At 56.5% G+C, this 17,793-nt stretch overlaps 5 non-coding genes across 5 annotated transcripts; 3 read left to right on the forward strand and 2 right to left on the reverse strand.

Annotated features, from left to right (window-relative positions):
* The first annotated feature begins 3,318 nt into the window (after positions 1-3,318).
* On the forward strand, positions 3,319-3,482 carry LOC136555314 (U1 spliceosomal RNA). Its single transcript, XR_010783471.1, has one exon. It is a non-coding gene; the product is annotated as a U1 spliceosomal RNA (small nuclear RNA).
* A 2,935-nt stretch (positions 3,483-6,417) lies between these two features.
* Positions 6,418-6,581, forward strand: LOC136555315 (U1 spliceosomal RNA). Its single transcript, XR_010783472.1, has one exon. It is a non-coding gene; the product is annotated as a U1 spliceosomal RNA (small nuclear RNA).
* A 971-nt stretch (positions 6,582-7,552) lies between these two features.
* Positions 7,553-7,716, reverse strand: LOC136555295 (U1 spliceosomal RNA). The gene has a single exon (XR_010783453.1). It is a non-coding gene; the product is annotated as a U1 spliceosomal RNA (small nuclear RNA).
* Positions 7,717-11,485: 3,769 nt separating this feature from the next.
* LOC136555296 (U1 spliceosomal RNA) lies at positions 11,486-11,649 on the reverse strand. The gene has a single exon (XR_010783454.1). It is a non-coding gene; the product is annotated as a U1 spliceosomal RNA (small nuclear RNA).
* A 5,937-nt stretch (positions 11,650-17,586) lies between these two features.
* On the forward strand, positions 17,587-17,750 carry LOC136555297 (U1 spliceosomal RNA). The gene has a single exon (XR_010783455.1). It is a non-coding gene; the product is annotated as a U1 spliceosomal RNA (small nuclear RNA).
* Positions 17,751-17,793: the final 43 nt, after the last annotated feature.

Below are 17,793 nucleotides of genomic sequence, written 5' to 3' on the forward strand. Positions count from 1 at the left end.
CCGGTGTAGTTGGCTTAGTCTCCAGGCCTTGGCAAGGGTCTCAGGGTCAATTTGACATGTTGGCCCTAAACGTGCTTTACCCAGCAGTTCTTAACTTATCACTGTCTGTCCTTATCTCTTCCCTGTCATTGTGTTCCATACCTTACTCAATTTATTGCTCTATGTGATTTCTTAACATTGAATATTTCCCATAACTGCTTTATATTCTATGCTTTAACCCATCATCTCTTGAAAGTAACTGTTTTAGGGGCTTCAAGCCCCTGCCCAGGGGGCTCAGGGGCCCTGGCACGGAGCCCAAGCCCCCTGGGCCTTTGATTGAGCCCTTGGCAAAAACAATTCCCAACCTTGTATGAAGGATTACAAGCCATGCCAGTTTAAGTAGAATGATAGTGAATTTATCACAGGGTGAAAAATAGATTTTGGGGTTTTAGAATGGGGGTTCAGGGGGCAAGATGGAGGAATCTGGGCGTGTCCAGCCTTTCTGCTTCTTCTTCTTCTTGGCCTCCATCTTCTGCTGTGATGGTGGCACTTTTGGACTGGTTTAGAGTAGAAGCTCACTGTCTAACACAGGTGATGGGTATTGGGAAGTTATTGTAAACATTGTACAGGTAGTTTTTAGTATAAAGACATAACCCTGCCCTGGGGGCAGGCAGAGTGCCTGGACTGTCCTGCTGGACGGACCTCGGCAGGGCAGGAGAAGGAATTTTATAGATAAGGAACAATCAACACCCTTGAGACCGAGAAATGAAGAGCTCTGGCTCCTTCTTCAAGCGCCGGGCTGGGAACAGAGACTTTGAGCACATCTCGGGGTCAGAGTGAGCACAGAGCGCCCGAGACCAGGCCCAGAGCCCCTCGCTGGGGCTCTCATTCCATCGGGGTTGGTCTTTTCTCACCCTTGGACTCCCGGCTTCAGCTCAGCCTTTGGGGTCCCACGTTTCTCTCTTGCCCCAGGGTCCCCAAAGCCCAAACCGGAGCTGTGAGGGCACCCAAATGTAGGAACGTGCTCTCTGTTGAGGCAGGGATTAAATTATTCTTTGTCTGTTTAAAAAGGCAAGGAGCCCACGAGTTTCTCTCCCCAGTTTGGTAAACAGGCACCTCAGAGGACCTTTAAGACTTCACCTCAAACCCGAGGTTACCTAATTAGACACAGGCTAAAAAGTCTCATTTAGGTAATTCAGGAGAACAAGAAAAGAACAAAGGAAATAATCATTTTGTGGGGTGTTCTAGTAGGAGTAAGGACATCTTGCCCCTGGCTCGGTTTTTCTCTGTAAGAGCTTTGTTATTTTGCTTTTCATTAAACCTTTTCCCGTTTCCAACGCTACCTCAGAAGCCATCCTGCTGATTTGATGCCATTCGGGGTAGCTGAGCTATCTCAGGTGTAATCAATTCTGAGAGCTCCTAGGACCTCGCTCAAAGACAAACCCTAAAACTTTCCCTGGGTAAATGGGCAGAGCTGCACTTTCTGTGCCTTTTCCAGGGAATATGCAAACTGCCCAGAGTCATTTGGAAAAGTTAATTGTGCATTTACCTTGGAAAAGTTAATTGTGCATTTACCTTGCACAGCAAACCCTGCCCCAGCAGTGGCAAAGGGCACTCGGGCACGTGGAGAAAGCGATGGGCTCATTCTGCGTTCCCAGACCCGAATTCCATGGGATGTCCGAGGGATTTCCTGCCCTGGGGGATTTCCTACTCTGAGGATTTCCTGCCCTGGGGGATTTCCTGCTGCTGCAGGAACAACACCAACCTTTTACTCCAAGGTCCCTCACAGCCAGTAAGGACAGAACAGGATATTCCAGTTCTGTCCACTGGAAAATCCACGGCTCCATTCCCGGCTCAAGTGGGCCCAAAGGATTCAGGGAGACAGGAGATGCCTGCAGTCCCCTTCAGCCCAGCCCAGCTTCTTCCTCTTGTGCTTTTCCCTCGTGTCTGTGCTCAGCCCGTCCTGCCTGCAGCCCACACCGTGATATTTTGGAGGTGTCAATCCCAGCTCAGGAGCTGCCCCTGCTCAGGCCTCGCCTTCTGCCCCTGCACTGCCCTGGCACAGATTTGGTCATTTCTGCCCCTGGCACAGATTTGGTCATTTCTGTCCCTGATAGAGATTTGGTCATTTCTGCCCCTGGCACAGATTTGGTCATTTCTGTCCCTGGCACAGATTTGGTCATTTCTGCCCCTGATAGAGATTTGGTCATTTCTGTCCCTGGCACAGATTTGGGCATTTCTGTCCCTGACACAGATTTGGTCATTTCTGCCCCTGATAGAGATTTGGTCATTTCTGTCCTTGGCACAGATTTGGTCATTTCTGCCCCTGACACAGATTTGGGCATTTCTGCCCCTGACACAGATTTGGTCATTTCTGTCCCTGATAGAGATTTGGGCATTTCTGTCCTTGGCACAGATTTGGTCATTTCTGCCCCTGGCACAGATTTGGGCATTTCTTGTGGCTCTTCTCCTCCCCTTGTGCTCCCTCCCGTGGCTGCGGGCACCCCCTGGGCAATCCCCATCCTCTCTGCCCCGCGTCCTTCCCGGAGTTCCCATCCCAGACCCGGCACGGAGTGCGAGCAGCACCGTGCGAGACAGCGCCGTGCCTGCTTCCCGTGCCGGGCCGGGGGCCGTTTGGGGACTGGTTCTGTTCTGGATCGGGATATGTTCGGGGTCTGCTTCCGTTTGGGATCTGATCGTGATCTGGTTCTGTTTGGGGTCTGGGTCCGTTCGGGATCCAGTTCTGTTTGGGGTCTGTATCTGTCCGGGTCCTGGATCCTTTTGGAATCTGGTTCTGTTCGGGATCCGGCTCCGTTCGGGATCGGGATCCATTCAGAATCCGGTTCCGATCTGGTTCGGTTCGGGATCCGGTTCGGTTCGGGATACGGTTCCGATCGGGATCAGGTACCGTTCTGGATCCGTTCGGGCTCTGGATCCGTTCCGGGTCCGGTTCCGTTCGGGACGATCCCGACGCGCCCGGGAAGGGGGGGGCTGGGGGGGGCACTCCGCCGCGCCGCCAGGGGGCGCTGTCCCGACGGCGCACACGGAAAAGGGGGCGTGGCCATGCAAATGACGGCGGGGCAGGGGACGGTGCCGTGTGGACTTGTGGGCGTGTCCATGCAGATTTGTCCCCGCCGCGCGGTGCATGCCGGGCCCGAGCCCGCGCCGAGCCCGCGCTGTCCTGGCGCGTCCGCGGGCTCGGCGCGGGCCGGGCCGGGCCGGGCCGTGCGGGCCGGGGCGCAGCGCGGGGCCGGGCGGTGCCGGGGCCGGGGCGGGTCCGGGCGTGTGCTGGGCGGGCGTGCGGCGGGCGGGGCAGGCGGGCGGTGGGGGAGTGCGGGCATACTTACCTGGCAGGGGAGACACCATGATCAGGCAGGTGGTTTTCCCAGGGCGAGGCTCATCCCTTGCACTCCGGGTGTGCTGACCCCTGCGATTTCCCCAAATGCGGGAAACTCGACTGCATAATTTGTGGTAGTGGGGGACTGCGTTCGCGCTCTCCCCTGGTCTCGTGGTCAAGGACAGACTCAATGGAACACCTCCTCCCGGCAGGCTACCATTTCCTTACCTTGTCAAACCGTTCCTCAAGGCGCGGTTAGTTCAGGATTTAGGAGTTGACTCGCAGCCGCCGCTCGGCGCGCTCGCTCTCTGCCTCTCTGCGCCCCTCGCTGTCCCGGCCGTGAGGAGCCGCCACCGACCCGCAGCCCCTCGCCTCCGCTCGCCTTTCGCCTCTTGCGCTCCCCGCTCCCGGCCCAGCAGCGCTCCAAGCGGCCCCGGCCCGCCCGAGCTCGGCTTGCCTTTAGGGCAAACTCCGCGCCCCGCTCCCATCGGCGCCACGGATGGCAGCAGAGATTCCCTCCGCATCGGCGCTGGGCGATGACACCCACCAAGCAAATGGAGACCCGCAGCACCTTTGGGTGCTCGTCGAGCAGCAATTGATTAGTACGGCACGAGGGATGTGAAAAATGTCTATTTTGTGATTGGCTTTTCGCAAATATTGAAATCAATATTATATGTGTTGTGCTAGAAAGTAATGCTGTATTAATTCTCTTACCTAGCGTGTTCAATCTAGTTTTAGGTTATAACAAAAGGTTAAAATAGAAACTATGCTATGTAGGATGCTTTTTTTAAAGAGGGGAATGAGGTGCTCTCACTGAGATAGCAGCCACAGGACACCTGAATCTTTCAGAGAAAAAGAATGTATTGCTCCATTATCAGGAGAAACGAACTTCTTCCCACCTCGCTTGGGCAGCATGGCACCGTCAGGATTCAGAGGAAGAAGCTGACGATGAGCAGACAGAATCCTGTATTTGAATGGAATTTGTGCATCATGGATGAGGTGTATGAATATGCAACAGGCTATTGCTTTTAAGGGTTAATCCTCTGTAAACTAGTGTCTTTTTTGGACTTGTGCTGCCCAGAAAAAGGTACCTGGACGTCCGTAACTCTTTGTTTGTATTGTCTCATATGTCCTAATTCAAATTGTCCAATTTATTATTACTACTCTAATAGTATTACTATTTTTATAACTATTTTAATTATATTAAATTTCTAAAATGTTAAAAACAGTTGATTGGCATTTTTCACAGGGATAACTCCTGCCCTTCTTGCGGGCCTTGATTATGAGAGGAAAGCTGTGTGCTAATGTCTTTACAAGTAATTCTGTGGGTGAAGCTATGGGTGTTAACATCCCTGAAATGGCTCCGAATGCCTGGACTGACTTTGGGCAGCAGGTTTGCTGCAGAGCCCAGAGGGTTTGGTTGCTGAAGGAGACAAGGGCCTGCACGAGGCTGAGTTCTGAACTTTGGGGTCAAATAACGGGTTCAAGGGGGGAATACGTGGTAGGCGGGTCGGGGGCACTGCACCTTCCTGGTGCCTCTGCCAATGGGGAAAGGAAGAGGGCGACATGCAGCTGGGAGCTGGGATAAAAGGAGGCTGCACCCTCCAAAAACCCGAGAGAGAAAACGCCACGGATGTGTGCTCCAGCAGACTCTCTGCCTTTATTCCAATAGTTGAAGAACTCCTCTACTGGAATATTACCAATATAGCTGGATGGGACGTGCCTTGGCTTGTCAGGCCCTTGGTGCTGAACCAAACTGGGGAACTGTGCTGTTTCACCCCACAGACACTTTTGGCTGGCTGGGTGTGTGGTGTTTCACCCCACAGACACTTTTGGCTGCCTGGGTGCTGCAGCTGGGCAGGTGGGCACAAGTCCAGGCCTGCAGGAGCTCTGGTGCTGCTGGGATGGAGCTTCCCCCCATAACAGGGGCTGCTCCTCAGGTTTATCTCTGGTGGAGAAGCTTTAAGGGGATGGTGAAGGAAAGGAGTCGGTTCTGATGGAGGGTTTGGATCCAGAGCTTTATTCTGGCCCTCAGGCCTCTGAATGCAGCACCAGCTCCAACAGAACTCCCTGAGCCCGTGGCTGCTGCTCCTTTAACCCTGGGGAGAGGGGCAGGGAAGGGGCAGGGAGCCACCAAGCAGGGACAGGAGGGAGGGACAAAGGGACAAAGGACACCTGGATGGCCCAATGGCCCCCAGGGACAGAGGGCATCCTTTGAATCTGCCAAACACTCAATGCCCTTCTGGAATGCCAGGACTGACAGACAGTGCTGGGAGGGGAAAGGAGAGGTGACTGACACACCTGGGAGGGAATGATCAGGGGAGGGACCCGAGGTTCTGGGGTTAACCCTGAAATCACAACGCAAATCACAGACTGTGTAGGTGCCACCCTGTCGGTGTGCTGTCCCGGACTGTACTGAGCCCAGTACAAACCATTACACCCAGCGAGGTGCCACCGTGTCACCAGTGCTGAGCCCAGTACCAGCCCCTGCCACGCAGCGAGGTCCTGCGCAGCCCCGCCGGTCCCTCGGAGCCCGTGTCCCTTTCCCCGGGCAGGCCCAGCCAGCAGCGGAGCTCTCGGTGTCCCTGACACAGCCCTGGTCAGCCCCGGGCCCTGCGCTGCCCCGCGGCGCCTCTGCCGCTGGCGCTGCCGTGCTCTGACACCGAGTCCCGGGCAGCACCACGGCACCGGCACCGGGACCTGGATCGGGAAAGGGAACGGGAACGGAACCGGGACCGGGACCAGGACCCGGATCGGCACGGGCAGCCGGTTGGGTGGGCGAGGGGGCGGGGCCCGGAGAGGCCGGGCGGGGGGCGGGGCAGTGGGAGCGCGCGGCAAGAGCGGCACTAGCGGCGCGGGAGCGGTGAGTGGGCGTGTCCATGCAGATTTGTCCCCGCCGCGCGGTGCATGCCGGGCCCGAGCCCGCGCCGAGCCCGCGCTGTCCTGGCGCGTCCGCGGGCTCGGCGCGGACCGGGCCGGGCCGGGCCGTGCGGGCCGGGGCGCAGCGCGGGGCCGGGCGGTGCCGGGGCCGGGGCGGGTCCGGGCGTGTGCTGGGCGGGCGTGCGGCGGGCGGGGCAGGCGGGCGGTGGGGGAGGTCGGGCATACTTACCTGGCAGGGGAGACACCATGATCAGGCAGGTGGTTTTCCCAGGGCGAGGCTCATCCCTTGCACTCCGGGTGTGCTGACCCCTGCGATTTCCCCAAATGCGGGAAACTCGACTGCATAATTTGTGGTAGTGGGGGACTGCGTTCGCGCTCTCCCCTGGTCTCGTGGTCAAGGACAGACTCAATGGAACACCTTCTCCCGGCAGGCTACCATTTCCTTACCTTGTCAAACCGTTCCTCAAGGCGCGGTTAGTTCAGGATTTAGGAGTTGACTCGCAGCCGCCGCTCGGCGCGCTCGCTCTCTGCCTCTCTGCGCCCCTCGCTGTCCCGGCCGTGCGGAGCCGCCACCGACCCGCAGCCCCTCGCTGTTTCCCCATTGGCAGAGGCACCAAGAAAGGGCAGCGCCCCCGACCCACTTACCACGTATTCCCCCCTTGAACCCGTTATTTGACCCCAAAGTTCAGAACTCAGCCTCGTGCAGGCCCTTGTCTCCTTCAGCAACCAAACCCTCTGGGCTCTGCAGCAAACCTGCTGCCCAAAGTCAGTCCAGGCATTCGGAGCCATTTCAGGGATGTTAACACCCATAGCTTCACCCACAAAACTATTTATAAAGACATCAGCACACACCTTTCCTTTCATGACCAAGGCCCGCACGAAAGGCAGGAGTTATCCCTCCTGCGCCCGGCATGCCATACTAAACAATTCCTGGTCAAGGAGCACGCAAAGGTGCTGCGGGTCTCCATTTACTTGGTGGGTGTCATCGCCCAGCGCCGATGCGGAGGGAATCTCTGCTGCCATCCGTGGCGCCGATGGGAGCGGGGCGCGGAGTTTGCCCTAAAGGCAAGCCGAGCTTGGGCGGGCCGGGGCCGCTTGGAGCGCTGCTGGGCCGGGAGCAGGGAGCGCAAGAGGCGAAAGGCGAGCGGAGGCGAGGGGCTGCGGGTCGGTGGCGGCTCCTCACGGCCGGGACAGCGAGGGGCGCAGAGAGGCAGAGAGCGAGCGCGCCGAGCGGCGGCTGCGAGTCAACTCCTAAATCCTGAACTAACCGCGCCTTGAGGAACGGTTTGACAAGGTAAGGAAATGGTAGCCTGCCGGGAGAAGGTGTTCCATTGAGTCTGTCCTTGACCACGAGACCAGGGGAGAGCGCGAACGCAGTCCCCCACTACCACAAATTATGCAGTCGAGTTTCCCGCATTTGGGGAAATCGCAGGGGTCAGCACACCCGGAGTGCAAGGGATGAGCCTCGCCCTGGGAAAACCACCTGCCTGATCATGGTGTCTCCCCTGCCAGGTAAGTATGCCCGACCTCCCCCACCGCCCGCCTGCCCCGCCCGCCGCACGCCCGCCCAGCACACGCCCGGACCCGCCCCGGCCCCGGCACCGCCCGGCCCCGCGCTGCGCCCCGGCCCGCACGGCCCGGCCCGGCCCGGTCCGCGCCGAGCCCGCGGACGCGCCAGGACAGCGCGGGCTCGGCGCGGGCTCGGGCCCGGCATGCACCGCGCGGCGGGGACAAATCTGCATGGACACGCCCACTCACCGCTCCCGCGCCGCTAGTGCCGCTCCTGCCGCGCGCTCCCACTGCCCCGCCCCCCGCCCGGCCTCTCCGGGCCCCGCCCCCTCGCCCACCGAGCCGGCTGCCCGTGCCGATCCGGGTCCTGGTCCCGGTCCCGGTTCCGTTCCCGTTCCCTTTCCCGATCCAGGTCCCGGTGCCGTGGTGCTGCCCGGGACTCGGTGTCAGAGCACGGCAGCGCCAGCGGCAGAGGCGCCGCGGGGCAGCGCAGGGCCCGGGGCTGACCAGGGCTGTGTCAGGGACACCGAGAGCTCCGCTGCTGGCTGGGCCTGCCCGGGGAAAGGGACACGGGCTCCGAGGGACCGGCGGGGCTGCGCAGGACCTCGCTGCGTGGCAGGGGCTGGTACTGGGCTCAGCACTGGTGACACGGTGGCACCTCGCTGGCTGTAATGGTTTGTACTGGGCTCAGCACAGTCCAGGACAGCACACCGACAGGGTGGCACCTACACAGTCTGTGATTTGCGTTGTGATTTCAGGGTTAACCCCAGAACCTCGGGTCCCTCCCCTGATCATTCCCTCCCAGGTGTGTCAGTCACCTCTCCTTTCCCCTCCCAGCACTGTCTGTCAGTCCTGGCATTCCAGAAGGGCATTGAGTGATTGGCAGATTCAAAGGATGCCCTCTACCCCTGGGGGGCATTGGGCCATCCAGGTGTCCTTTGTCCCTTTGTCCCTCCCCTCCTGTCCCTGCTTGGTGCCTCCCTGCCCCTTCCCTGCCCCTCTCTCCAGGGTTCAAAGGAGCAGCAGCCACGGGCTCAGGGAGTTCTGTTGGAGCTGGTGCTGCATTCAGAGGCCAGAATAAAGCTCTGGATCCAAACCCTCCATCAGAACCAACTCCTTTCCTTCACCATCCCCTTAAAGCTTCTCCACCAGAGATAAACCTGAGGAGCAGCCCCTGTTATGGGGGGAAGCTCCATCCCAGCAGCACCAGAGCTCCTGCAGGCCTGGACTTGTGCCCACCTGCCCAGCTGCAGCACCCAGGCAGCCAAAAGTGTCTGTGGGGTGAAACACCACACACCCAGCCAGCCAAAAGTGTCTGTGGGGTGAAACAGCACAGTTCCCCAGTTTGGTTCAGCACCAAGGGCCTGACAAGCCAAGGCACGTCCCATCCAGCTATATTGGTAATATTCCAGTAGAGGAGTTCTTCAACTATTGGAATAAAGGCAGAGAGTCTGCTGGAGCACACATCCGTGGCGTTTTCTCTCTCGGGTTTTTGGAGGGTGCAGCCTCCTTTTATCCCAGCTCCCAGCTGCATGTCGCCCTCTTCCTTTCCCCATTGGCAGAGGCACCAGGAAGGTGCAGTGCCCCCGACCCGCCTACCACGTATTCCCCCCTTGAACCCGTTATTTGACCCCAAAGTTCAGAACTCAGCCTCGTGCAGGCCCTTGTCTCCTTCAGCAACCAAACCCTCTGGGCTCTGCAGCAAACCTGCTGCCCAAAGTCAGTCCAGGCATTCGGAGCCATTTCAGGGATGGTAACACCCATAGCTTCACCCACAGAATTACTTGTAAAGACATTAGCACACAGCTTTCCTCTCATAATCAAGGCCTGCAAGAAGGGCAGGAGTTATCCCTGTGAAAAATGCCAATCAACTGTTTTTAACATTTTAGAAATTTAATATAATTAAAATAGTTATAAAAATAGTAATACTATTAGAGTAGTAATAATAAATTGGACAATTTGAATTAGGACATATGAGACAATACAAACAAAGAGTTACGGACGTCCAGGTACCTTTTTCTGGGCAGCACAAGTCCAAAAAAGACACCCATGTGAAATACAAAGCTGTGTTCCGTGTCAGGTACAAACAGGCGACGTGTGTATTTGTGAATGCAAAATGTGTGGACCCCGACAATGGGAGAGCTGTGAATTCTAATAATAACTGAGGAAAATAAAGCATGGAAAAAGGCCTTTGAACCTATCTTTTGTTTGCAATTAGCCCTGGTTGATTTAGGAGCACTGGAATTAAGGTGTTAAGGATGTTGCTTTTTGCTTGCATTTAATCCATACAGAGCTCTGCAATAATAACCTTTTGAAGTATAATTTTAGAATATTACTTGTATCCTTTAAACTATAGCTTTGGAATATATATAAAGGAAATATGCTTATCTCACGCCTTATGGAAGCAGAGAAAAAACAGTTTGAGAAAGGAAGATGAACATCACCTCAAGGATTTATGGTTTCGACCAAAGGGAAGCTGGACATCACTGTTGTGAGATTTATAGTCTCTGCAATTAAAAGGTGGACCCACATCTGGGGAGCTGGACTCCACCAGATGGGATTCGTCTTTCTTCTTTCGGAAACTGGACCGCCACCATCTGGGATCCTCCTTTTGAGATACATCCTGAGAAACTAAGATCACAATAGTGTATAGAATTGTGATGGAATAATTTGGAATAAAAATTGCTGATGAGTAAAACATTGGAAATAGAAACTGCTGAAAAAGCTGATGAGTACCCCTATAAATACCTGTAACCCTCAACTATCGGTGTGCAGTTGGAGGGAAAACTTCCCCCACTGTACCCAGCCCTGTATTGCTCATATTTTACCATATTAAATAATAAATTGATTGCTGCTTGAATATTGGCCTACTCAAGCTTCTTATTCATAACACCCGTTAACAGAGGATTAACCCTTAAAAGCAATAGCCTGTTGCATATTCATACACCTCATCCATGATGCACAAATTCCATTCAAATACAGGATTCTGTCTGCTCATCGTCAGCTTCTTCCTCCGAATCCTGACGGTGCCATGCTGCCCAAGCGAGGTGGGAAGAAGTTCGTTTCTCCTGATACTGGAGCAATACATTCTTTTTCTCTGAAAGATTCAGGTGTCCTGTGGCTGCTATCTCAGTGAGAGCACCTCATTCCCCTCTTTAAAAAAAGCATCCTACATAGCATAGTTTCTATTTTAACCTTTTGTTATAACCTAAAACTAGATTGAACACGCTAGGTAAGAGAATTAATACAGCATTACTTTCTAGCACAACACATATAATATTGATTTCAATATTTGCGAAAAGCCAATCACAAAATAGACATTTTTCACATCCCTCGTGCCGTACTAATCAATTGCTGCTCGACGAGCACCCAAAGGTGCTGCGGGTCTCCATTTGCTTGGTGGGTGTCATCGCCCAGCGCCGATGCGGAGGGAATCTCTGCTGCCATCCGTGGCGCCGATGGGAGCGGGGCGCGGAGTTTGCCCTAAAGGCAAGCCGAGCTCGGGCGGGCCGGGGCCGCTTGGAGCGCTGCTGGGCCGGGAGCGGGGAGCGCAAGAGGCGAAAGGCGAGCGGAGGCGAGGGGCTGCGGGTCGGTGGCGGCTCCGCACGGCCGGGACAGCGAGGGGCGCAGAGAGGCAGAGAGCGAGCGCGCCGAGCGGCGGCTGCGAGTCAACTCCTAAATCCTGAACTAACCGCGCCTTGAGGAACGGTTTGACAAGGTAAGGAAATGGTAGCCTGCCGGGAGGAGACGTTCCAGTGAGTCTATCCTTGACCACGAGACCAGGGGAGAGCGCGAACGCAGTCCCCCACTACCACAAATTATGCAGTCGAGTTTCCCGCATTTGGGGAAATCGCAGGGGTCAGCACACCCGGAGTGCAAGGGATGAGCCTCGCCCTGGGAAAACCACCTGCCTGATCATGGTGTCTCCCCTGCCAGGTAAGTATGCCCGACCTCCCCCGCCGCCCGCCTGCCCCGCCCGCCGCACGCCCGCCCAGCACACGCCCGGACCCGCCCCGGCCCCGGCACCGCCCGGCCCCGCGCTGCGCCCCGGCCCGCACGGCCCGGCCCGGCCCGGCCCGCGCCGAGCCCGCGGACGCGCCAGGACAGCGCGGGCTCGGCGCGGGCTCGGGCCCGGCATGCACCGCGCGGCGGGGACAAATCTGCATGGACACGCCCACTCACCGCTCCCGCGCCGCTAGTGCCGCTCCTGCCGCGCGCTCCCACTGCCCCGCCCCCCGCCCGGCCTCTCCGGGCCCCGCCCCCTCGCCCACCGAGCCGGCTGCCCGTGCCGATCCGGGTCCTGGTCCCGGTCCCGGTTCCGTTCCCGTTCCCTTTCCCGCTGCCGGTGCCGGTGCCGTGGTGCTGCCCGGGACTCGGTGTCAGAGCACGGCAGCGCCAGCGGCAGAGGCGCCGCGGGGCAGCGCAGGGCCCGGGGCTGACCAGGGCTGTGTCAGGGACACCGAGAGCTCCGCTGCTGGCTGGGCCTGCCCGGGGAAAGGGACACGGGCTCCGAGGGACCGGCGGGGCTGCGCAGGACCTCGCTGCGTGGCAGGGGCTGGTACTGGGCTCAGCACTGGTGACACGGTGGCACCTCGCTGGGTGTAATGGTTTGTACTGGGCTCAGCGCAGGGTGACAGGGTCGCTTCCACACGTTCCATGCACGGAGCCGCTCATGGCCCAGCCACCCCGGCACCGAGGGGGTCTGGGCACGGGCAGCAGCATGGTGAGAGCCTGTGGAGGGCATGCCCGTGAGAGGGATGGTGGATTTGTCTTTACAAACCAGCTGTGGGTCTGCTGGAAGGTAAAACTACCAGTGAGTGATAAAAAAAAACATGGGAAGGATTGTACTGATTGGGGAATGGAAAAAGATATTTGATTTTACAAATAAAGTTTGAGTTTGCTGATAAATGAAATTAGACATTGAAAGCTGAAAGAAACAATGGGGAAGAAAAAAAAACCCTAAATTCCATAAGAATTAAAAATTAAAAGGGAGGGTTACACATTAGAGGGAAAATCTCTGGTATCAGGTGTTTTGGGAAGTCTGAACCTCTCAAGTACCTCAGAAATGGGGAAAGAGAGAAGGGAAATGTGGCTGGGAAATTGGGATAAAAAGGAGGCTGCAACCTCCAAAAATTGGAGATATCCCAGGGAAATGCCCCATGGCCTCTCTCTTTATTGGAATAAAGTCAAAAAGGGACTCCTCTGTCTCCTTTTTGGACATAAAGCTCTGGTGTTTGTGGATTGATTTTCCCAACACCCATGAGCACACAGTGCTGTGGAAATGCCCGTTCACATTCGAAGGGGAAGCAGGGGGCCCTCAAACAGAGGGGTGCTCATTTACTCATTTCACCCCAGAGCCACCGCGACCCCACAGGGCCCTGCACACCCAAAGCCAGCACCATGCCCTGTGCAAACCCAGGGCACCACTGGGAACATTTCTGTGTCTGCTCTGGGGTGCCCTGACCCCCAGGGCAGCACTGACTCTGACCCTCATCCACGGAGAAAGTTTCCCGGACTTCAAGATAGACTGGAATCCACAAAAGTGTGAAATAGGTTATAAAGGATAGTACAGGTCTACCACTTGGTGAGAAATTTAGACTTTTGGATTTTTAGTATGTTGTGGATGGAAGCAAGATGGAGGCACAGGGTGTTGTCCTGCATTTCTTCTTCATGCTTCTTCTTGCTTCTTCTTCATGGGTTTGGGTGGCATTTTGAAATTGGGCAGAAAAGTCCCCATTGTGGGCTCTGTGGGATCAGTTATTGGGTTAAAAGGGAAAATAATCCAGGTGTCAGCTCTTAATTGGGTGGTTTAGTCTTAAAAGACCTTGGAACAAGAGATTGTTGGCCATTTTGTGCCTTCTAATGAAAAGCTGCCGAACTCACAGTAGTGAGGCTGTTTTACTGATAAGAAATAATACCCGATAAGAAATAACCCCTGACTGATAAGAAATAATAAACACTTCAGTCCGAACACAAATTACTGTCTCGAGTGCCTTCAATCCATATCCAGAGCAACCAATCGAGTCCCAGCTCCTCTCCTGTCCCTGCTGGTTGGGCTCTCAGGGATGTGCTGGCTGCTCGAGGATCCCCTGCAAGGCCGTGGCACGTGCTGCCTGTCTGCACAACGAAGGCAGAGAACAGACATGCCCTTCCACAAAATCCAGTACAAACTGCTCCCACTGCTTGGGAGACCTGGAGCAAAGCTTTCAGATGGGAAGCAATGGCTTCTGAGCGTGGAGGATGAGTAAGGAACCTGCTGGGCGGCACCCAGGTCTTGTTGGGTTTGTCATTGTCAATGTTTGTGTCATTGTCAATGTTTGCGTCGTTGTCAATGTCCGTGAGGGTTCAGCTGCCCCAGCCTGGAGGCAAACGGGACCCTGAGAGCCTGGAAATGAGGCTTGGATGGGGCAGGCAGGGGCCAGAGGAGCAATCCTGAGTGCATGAAGGGATGGGGAGGAAGAGGAGAGGAGAGGAGAGGGAAGGGCTCTGGCTGGAGGCTGTCAGTCATTGCACAGCCCATCCCTGTCGGTTTCTCTGGATTGAAGGCACTTGAGGCAGTAATTCATCTTTGGACTGAAGTGTTTATTATTTCTTATCAGTAAAACAGCCTCACTACTGTGAGTTCGGCAGCTTTTCATTAGAAGGCACAAAATGGCCAACAATCTCTTGTTCCAAGGTCTTTTAAGACTAAACCACCCAATTAAGAGCTGACACCTGGATTATTTTCCCTTTTAACCCAATAACTGATCCCACAGAGCCCACAATGTGGACTTTTCTGCCCAATTTCAAAATGCCACCCAAACCATGAAGAAGAAGCAAGAAGATGCAAGAAGAAGAAATGCAGGACAACACCCTGTGCCCTCCATCTTGCTTCCATCCACAACGCACTAAAAATCCCAAAACCTCAATTTCTCAGCAAATGATGCACCTGCGCTACTCTCTATAACCTATTTCACACTTCTGTGGATTCCAGTCTATCTTGAAGTCCGGGAAACTTTCTCCATGGATGAGGGTCAGAGTCAGTGCTGCCCTGGGGGTCAGGGCACCCCAGAGCAGACAGAGAAATGTTCCCAGTGGTGCCCTGGGTTTCCACACATCCCCAAGCAGCCAAGTAGGGGCAATGGGACACCCAGGCTGCAGTGATGAGGGGCCCTGAGCTCCTGGGCACCAGGGACCCCTGTGTTATAGGTGGATAATGATGATTGGTCTCGCAATTAAGGGATAACTACTGTGTGAATATTAAGAAAAGCTTTAGTGATGCATGGTTATTATAATTTAGATGTCCTCTGTTCTCCCCATAGTTCCCTTTTTCCCCCCTGTATTGTTGCCATCAGACAGCCTGGGCTGTCTAGGACAGGTACAAAGAAGCTGCACAGGTGTCCCTTGTATGGGGCAGGTGGGGATGGAAAAGCTTGGGGGTGCTCAGGGGGTGGGCATGGCAACACCTGAGCTCCAATCCAGTTACAGGAACGGAGTTTCCACTGATAAATGGCAAAGAAGAGCTGACTGACAGACTTTGGGAGGGCTGATCCAACCCCAGGGATATAAAAGACTGAGCACCCATCCTGAAGATGAACTGGCTGCGTGGTATTCACGAGGGGCAGTTCCCAGCACTGCAGCTTTTTCCTTATATAGTCCTTTGTTGTGTTTTTGTTAAGGTTTAATAGACCTTTTTAAATTTTCAAAGTGAACAGTTGTTTCTCACACCTGTGCCGCAGCTCCTGGGGGGGAGCAAGGCAATGTGAGTCACTCTGGTCCAGCAGTGCCATGCCAATGGCCAGCAAACACAGCACCGGCCTTGCCAGCTCCACGGCACGGGGACAGGAGCGGGACCAACCTGGGGGCCAGCCCCATGGCACGGGGAGAGGAGCTGGAACAGGAGCTGGACCAACCCGGGGGCCAGCCCCACGGCACGGGGACAGGAGCTGGAACAGGAGCTGGACTGAGCCAGGGGCCAGCCCCACAACACGGGGACAGGAGCTGGAACAGGAGCTGGACTGAGCCAGGGGCCAGCCCCACGGCACGGGGACAGGAGCTGGAACAGGAGCTGGACCAACCCGGGGGCCAGCCCCATGGCACGGGGACAGGAGCTGGACTGAGCCAGGGGCCAGCCCCACGGCACGGGGACAGGAGCGGGACCAACCCGGGGGCCAGCCCCACAACACGGGGACAGGAGCTGGAACAGGAGCTGGACTGAGCCAGGGGCCAGCCCCACAGCACGGGGACAGGAGCTGGAACAGGAGCTGGACCAACCCGGGGGCCAGCCCCACGGCACGGGGACAGGAGCTGGAACAGGAGCGGGACCAACCCGGGGGCCAGCCCCACGGCACGGGGACAGGAGCTGGAACAGGAGCTGGACTGAGCCAGGGGCCAGCCCCACGGCACGGGGACAGGAGCTGGACTGAGCCAAGGGCCAGCCCCACGGCACGGGGACAGGAGCTGGAACAGGAGCTGGACTGAACCAGGGGCCAGCCCCACGGCATGGAGACAAGAGCTGGAACAGGAGCTGGACTGAGCCAGGGACCAGCCCCACGGCACGGGGACAGGAGCTGGAACAGGAGCGGGACCAACCCGGGGGCCAGCCCCACGGCACGGGGACAGGAGCTGGAACAGGAGCTGGACTGAGCCAGGGGCCAGCCCCACGGCACGGGGACAGGAGCTGGAACAGGAGCTGGACTGAGCCAGGGGCCAGCCCCACGACACGGGGACAGGAGCTGGACTGAGCCAGGGGCCAGCCCCACGGCATGGGGACAAGAGCTGGAACAGGAGCTGGACTGAGCCAGGGGCCAGCCCCACGGCACGGGGACAGGAGCTGAACCGACCTGGGATGTCAGTGCTTGGTGGGGCTGGACAAACGAGGCCTGGCCCCGGCAAGGAGAGTGTGAACAATTTGGTTTTTTGTGATTCGTGTCAATTGGCAATGGAATCAGCAAATGCTTGTATCTGCTGTGTTGAAAGTGGATAAGCCTGGGATAACTACAAAGAATGGTTTTGAAACTTTCTGACCGAATAGCCAAATAAAGCATCGATCAAAAAAATAGAAGAAGTACAGTAGAGTTAAGAGATGAGGTAGCAAAAATGATTGATGCTTAGAATAAAATAGAGGAAGTTGTGGTTAAGCTACGGGATATTGCAACAAAGCAACTAAATGCTTATGTATTATGGAAAGCTTGATGCACTGGTACCAGACAAAAATTCTGTAGCAGACCCCTGTGAAATGCCTCCCTCCAGGCAACCACAGTAAGGACAGGAAGCCAGCAACAATCTGGAAAGATTATGAAATGGCTGATACCAGCTTATTGATATTTGCTGATTTGGACTAACCAAGCACACCGGAAAATGCGTTGTAGCCTTAAAAGCAGTAAATATACCCTGGTGAACTTGTAAGTGGTGTGCGCCGTGAGGGGAGCGGTGACTCCCCACCCACCCAGCCACCCAAGTGCTGCTTGCTTTTTTCTTTAAAATAAAAGATATAACAATAAAAGTTATAAAAATAAAATTCGGTTTGGCTGCCGAAATTTTATATCAAGAGGCAGAGCTGGAGCTGTCCAGGTCACCCTCCCGTGGGTCCGGCGGGCACGGAGACGGCGCAGTCCCGGCCACGGCCGACGGGAGCGCCCGGGGCCGGTGACGGCTCTGCCGCTGCTGGGGGCGTGTCCATGCAAATGAGAGCCCACAGCGCGGTGCATGCCGGGCCCGAGCCCGCGCCGAGCCCGCGCTGTCCTGGCGCGTCCGCGGGCTCGGCGCGGGCCGGGCCGGGCCGGGCCGTGCGGGCCGGGGCGCAGCGCGGGGCCGGGCGGTGCCGGGGCCGGGGCGGGTCCGGGCGTGTGCTGGGCGGGCGTGCGGCGGGCGGGGCAGGCGGGCGGTGGGGGAGTGCGGGCATACTTACCTGGCAGGGGAGACACCATGATCAGGCAGGTGGTTTTCCCAGGGCGAGGCTCATCCCTTGCACTCCGGGTGTGCTGACCCCTGCGATTTCCCCAAATGCGGGAAACTCGACTGCATAATTTGTGGTAGTGGGGGACTGCGTTCGCGCTCTCCCCTGATCAGTGTGTTCCAAAAATAATCTAAGCATGCGGGATGAGGTC

This window comes from Molothrus aeneus, chromosome 3, assembly GCF_037042795.1.
Source record: "Molothrus aeneus isolate 106 chromosome 3, BPBGC_Maene_1.0, whole genome shotgun sequence".
NCBI classification, from domain to species: domain Eukaryota; kingdom Metazoa; phylum Chordata; class Aves; order Passeriformes; family Icteridae; genus Molothrus; species Molothrus aeneus.